Source organism: Chrysemys picta, chromosome 2 (assembly GCF_011386835.1).
Source record: "Chrysemys picta bellii isolate R12L10 chromosome 2, ASM1138683v2, whole genome shotgun sequence".
NCBI classification, from domain to species: domain Eukaryota; kingdom Metazoa; phylum Chordata; order Testudines; family Emydidae; genus Chrysemys; species Chrysemys picta.
In genome coordinates, this window is record NC_088792.1 from 5,809,691 (window position 1) to 5,815,492 (window position 5,802).

Genomic DNA, 5,802 nt, shown 5'->3' on the forward strand with positions numbered 1-5,802 from the left:
CTAGCTGTTTCTCTGCCAGGCTGGTGACAGGATTTCCTCTCCGTGGGGATATCAGATGCACCTGCAGAGGCAATGCAGAAGTGAGTGCGCTGCATCAGCCCGGCCTTGGGCTCAGGGCTTTGGCCTTGGCAGCTTCTGCTCCAGTCACGTCTCTGGGTGCCTGGACTCAGAGCTTCTGGCCCCCCTGTGGCTGTAGCCAGGGCTGGGCACTGGGCTCAGGACTTTCATGCTTCTCCCCACTCCTGTCGGCTCTCAGGATACCTGGGCTCGGGGCTTCTGCCCGGCATCTGCAGCTGGGGCTCAGGAATTCCCTTGTAGTTCCTTCTGGGGCTCAGGTGTCCATTTTTCTGGATGCCCCAAAAATGAGTTATCCCACCAAGTCTCTGTTATTCCAATGCTTCATTCCAATATTCCAATATGTCATTTTTTACTAATCAGTATTTTCCAGTGTAGAAAGCACTGGGCTTCAATTGCAGCAAGGGAGGTTTAGGTTGGACATTAGGAAAAATTTCCTAACTGTCCTGGTGGTTAACCACCGGAATAAATTGCTTAGGGAGGTTGCGGAATCTCCATCATTGGAGATTTTTAAGAGCAGGTTAGACAAACATCTGTCAGGGATGTTCTAGATGGTGCTTTGTCCTGCCATGAGTGCAGGGGACTGGACTTCTGAACTCTCGAGATCCCTTCCAGTCCTATGATTCAATGATTGATCTAACATTGTGCTCTAATATTTTTCATTGAAACTTTATTAATGCAAGATAAAAAGAACCCCGTGAATGGGGTTGGGTTGAGGGTCCACTCTTGAATCCCAGAGGAAGTTGCATCTGAGTGTGCTTCAGTGGATTTATGTCCTCTCACCATTAATCACAATGGGCTAAACTCTATTATCCCTTGGCTCAAGTCTACCTAGCAGAGTTTAAGTGTAAGGCATTTCCATGGGGTAGAAAGTGTCCTAACTACTGCTGGCCAAAATTCTTTGGCTGATATTTTTTTTCAGAGAAAAGTGCATATTCAGCTACACCAGAATGTTTGCCCAATTGTATTGGGTTCTTCGGGATGGAAAAACATCAAATAAATTCATTTCCCCACGGCTAAACCTTGCTGTTCAGTGTCCCACCTCTGCATGGAGGGGTGAAAGTAAAGCTCTAAATCGGTGTTGGTGAGAACAGGGGCTTGTTTGCATTGGGAAGTTATTCCTGAGCGAGATAATATGTGACTTTAAGGCACTAGAGCTATCCAGGTATGGACACTCTTAATTAACTGGATTAAACTAAACCAGAAAATGGCATTCTTATTTGACTACGGCTGCACTACGGGGGGGCGATCGATTTCAGATACACAAATTCAGCTTCGGGGATAGTGTCGCTGAATTCAACGTATCTGATCTGACTTACCCCGCTGTGAGGACGGCGGCTCCCCCGTCGACGGCGCTTACTCCTACCTGGGCTGGTGGAGTACGCGCGTCAATTCGGGGATCGATTGTCGCGTCCCGACAAGACGCGATAAATCGATCCCCGAGAGATCGATTTCTACCCGCCGATCCGGGCGGTAGTGAAGACAAGCCCAAAGGCCATATAGGGAGTTACAATAAATAGCTGTAGCGTCAGTTTCCGTGTCCACCAGCCCTAAAGCAATAGAATTGTGTCAGTGGTGAGAATAGGGCTAATCAGTATATAGCAATGATGAGGAAAAAAAAGTGTATGATCAAAAGAATTCTGTGAATAACTGATTTCTTGGTTTGCTGGCTAGTCTGAAACATAAATGAAAAACTTTAGTTTCTGGTTGACCCAATTTTTTTTTTTTCAAAATTTTCCATTTTTTGGCTGACTGACAAGTTGAATGAAATGTTTTGTTTGATCCGTTGCAGTTTTTGCAATTGTGATATTTTTTAATAAAATTGAAGTAAATTTTGAAACAAAAAGTCTTTTAAATGGGAAACTTAAAATATTTAGACCTTTTAGATTTTTCTGAGGTTTTAGATCAAAGCAAAACAATCCAGCTCATTTGACACAGATTCATAAAATATTTCTGTTAACCCAAATCTGCGTTGCTCAGAAAAAAAGGAGTTTGGTCCAACTCCCCTCTCCCCCCAGTTCTAATGAACACTATATCGTGATACTCAGAGTAAAACTAGTCCAATTCAGATTAGTCATGAGGCTCACATTTTCAACAGCGAGGGTGGTTAATGGCTGGAATGAACGACCATGGGAAGTGACGGTTTATCCAGCTAGAGCGGCTGTGAAATCAAGACCGGATGGCTCTCCGGAAGATACACTTAATAAAATGCCAGTTAATGGGCTTAATACCGAGGATAACTGTATAGGACTGTGACCTGAGTTGTACAGTCAGACTAAATGATCTCATTGTCCTTTCTAGCCCTTAAAATCTATGCTAAATGTATAGCATTGCTGTAAGTAAACCTATAAAATCACTATATGGCATTGACAACGAGGAGTCCTGTGGCTCCTTAAAGACTAACAAATGTATCACGATAGTTTATGCCCAGATACATTTGTGAGTCTTTAAGGTGCCACAGGACTCCGCGTTGTCTTTGCTGAAACAGACTAACACGACTACCCCTCTGAAATATATGGCATTGGTGGGAGTAACATTACATGAGCATTATTATTGATACTACTTCATTAATTCATTAGTATTGGGCTTAATCCCAACCCCATTCTGTTAGGTGCTGTACCAACATATAACAACACAAAACAAAAAAACCCAACCTCTGGCCAAAGGAGCTTGTAATGTAAGCTTAAAATAAGAGACAACGATACAGATGACAAACAGATGGGGACCAGCACAAGGAGGCAACAAGATGATTGAGAATAAAGCTGTATAAGAAGTATATAGAGCCTTGTCAGAATTTTTATTTTTTTTATCATTTTAATTGATAATATCGATGTTTATTTTTAAGCCTTTTTTATTTTAAATGTTTAAACCTTTACAATTGCGGGAAATTATGGGGATCAGACAATGGGAGGTCAGACATTTTTTTTAATGGCAGTCGACACTGAGATTCAAAAAGCTTTATAACTGTTAAAACACAAATGGTCAACATCACTTGTCAAAATAGATAAAACAAACATCCTCTAATCAAACTCGAATACATTTTGAAGCTGCAATTTTTCTTACTTTGCCTATCTGTAAATTTCAATTATTATTGATGGCAACATTTTTTTCATTGGTTTATGTGCATATGGTGAAATCAATATTTACCAACATTTATTGAGAAAAATTTATTCCTTCCCAGCCTAAGTATATACAATAACACTGTTAAGAGTAGATGTATGGAGCACTAGTATGAATATAGATGTGATCAATATAAAGACAAGGGCAAAGTACTTCACTCTAGAAGGGAAAATCAAATGCATAATACAATGTGGGGAATAACTGGCTAGGGAGAAGTGCTGCTGAGATGGATCTGGGAGTTCAAGTGGATCACAAGTTGACTAGGAGCCAACAATGAGGTGCAGTTGTGAAACAGGCTGTCTAGGGGGTATTACCAGGTATGTTGTATGTAAGTCCAGGGTGGTGCTGGTTTGGCTCTGCTTGGCACTGGTGAGGCCTCAGTTGACGTTCTGTGTCTCGGTTTGGGAGCCACGCTTTAGGAAAGATGTGGTGAATAGGAGAGGGTCCAGAGGGGAAAAACAAAAATGACAAACAGGGTTTACAAAACCCGATTTATTAGGAAAGTTTTTTTTAAAATGGGCATGTTTTGTTTTGAGACAAGACGACTGAGGAGGGACCTGATAAGAGTCTTCAACTACGTTAAGGGCTGTAACAAAGGGGATAGAGATCAATTGTGGCAGCCCATATGAGGCCCAGACACTAAAGAGAGCAAAAGCGTTGAATTCTCATAATGCGAGTCACATACTGAGCATTAATTGAAGTAACACATTAAGAAATTAAACCTAGAACCAAGTTTATTTTATTTTTAATCTCAGATAACCTTGCAGGGCACCATTTCAAATAGATTAATGGTCAAGAAACAAGGAAAGGTGTCTATATTCCAACAGCCACATAATGACAGGACATTAGGTAACATTGTTCCTCTCAAGCAATTGTAAAACATAATTTCCACATGCTACATCAGTTCTTTCAGTTTCATTTAATTCTTGTACGACATTTGTGATACACAAATCAAGGCACCTTGATTACTACGTAGTAGACCATATTACAATCCTTCTTCCAATTGTTCTTCTCAATTGACTGGAATTGTCATGGTGAACAAATTAGATGAGAATGTTTTTCCAGTCTATCACCCTCTTAAGAGCATCCTTAACCTCCTTGTTCCTCAGGCTGGAGATCAGGGGGTTCAACATGGGGACCACCAGGGTATAAAACACAGCAGAGATTTTCTCCTGTTCCAGTGAGTAGCTGGAACTGGGTTGTATGTGGCTTAAGCTCACAGGTCCATAGAACATGGTGACAGCTGTCAGATGAGAGGCACAGGTGGAGAAGGCTTTGCGCCTGCCCTTGGTGGAGCAGATCCTCAGGATGTACAGATAAGAGATTATGACAATCAGGAGGGTGGACATGGCAATAACCCCAGAGAACGCTACAAGCAAAATCTCACTGATGTGGTTAACAGAGCAAGCAAGCTTCAACCATGGGTTAGTGTCACAAAAGTAAGGATTGATGACATTGGGTCCACAGAATGACAACCTCAGCAAGCCACATGTGTGGGTCAGTGAGTTCATGAGCCCCCCTACATGTGAGCTGGCCACTAGATGAATACAGACTCTCTTAGACATAACAGCGGTGTAGAGCAGAGGGTTACAGATGGTTACATAGCTGTCATACACCATCACGGCCAGCAGGAACCCTTCTGTGGTCACAAACACAACAAAAGAGAAGTGTTGAGCAATACAGGCAGAGTAAGAAATGCTTTTACTCCCCACTAAGAAATTCACCAGCATCCTTGGAGCGAAGACTGAGGAGTAGCAGAGGTCAACAACGGACAGGTTACTGAGGAAGAAGTACATGGGGGGTGGAGTCGGGGATCAACCCAGATCAACACAATCATCCCAAGATTCCCCACCAGCGTAAGAACATAGATCACCAGGAACGCCGCGAAGAGGGGTATCTGCAACTCCTGATGATCCTTTAGCCCCAGGAGGATGAATTGGGTCACCATGCTGTCATTGCCCTCAGCCATTTATACGGGGTGCATGAAACCAGACCTGCTGGGATAACAAGAGTGAGCAGCATGGACGAAGGAAATTTCATGGCATGAATTAAATCTGAATGACACCACCGGGCTTGAATGTGGGTAGTGAATATCTTACAGGAAACCAGCTGCCGTGATGTCTTGGAAGAGCTGGGAGAGACCTTTAAATTTACACTCCCTTTTTAACAGGGCTGAGATTTTCAAGGCTGTCTAGGAGATTTAGACATCCAAGACTCCATAAAATTGTCTGGAATTAGGCATCCAGTTCCCCATAGGGCATTTCCGGATTCATGTACATTATCACAAATTTTCTCCAATGAAATATACCTGGCATGGGTTTGAGTTTGAGCTAGCTCCTTTATATTGTCTGCTCACTGAGGGTAAGTTAGAAAGCACTCATACTTTAAATCCTTCCAGATTAGGGTGACCAGACAGTAAATGTGAAAAATCGGGATGGGGGTGGGAGGTAATTGGAGCCTATATAAGAAAAAAGACCCAGAAATCGGGAATGTCCCTATAAAATCGGGACATCTGGTCACCCTATTCCAGATAATCCTTTTAGATGACTACAATGTCTGTTATGTCCCAGTCACTTGGTTACTGTTGCTTCATAACACATCCCCTGT

General features: G+C 42.4%; 1 pseudogene; it reads right to left on the reverse strand.

Annotated features, from left to right (window-relative positions):
- Positions 1–4,238: 4,238 nt before the first annotated feature.
- LOC101933795 (olfactory receptor 5J3-like) lies at positions 4,239–5,164 on the reverse strand (annotated as a pseudogene).
- Between the last annotated feature and the right edge of the window lie 638 nt (positions 5,165–5,802).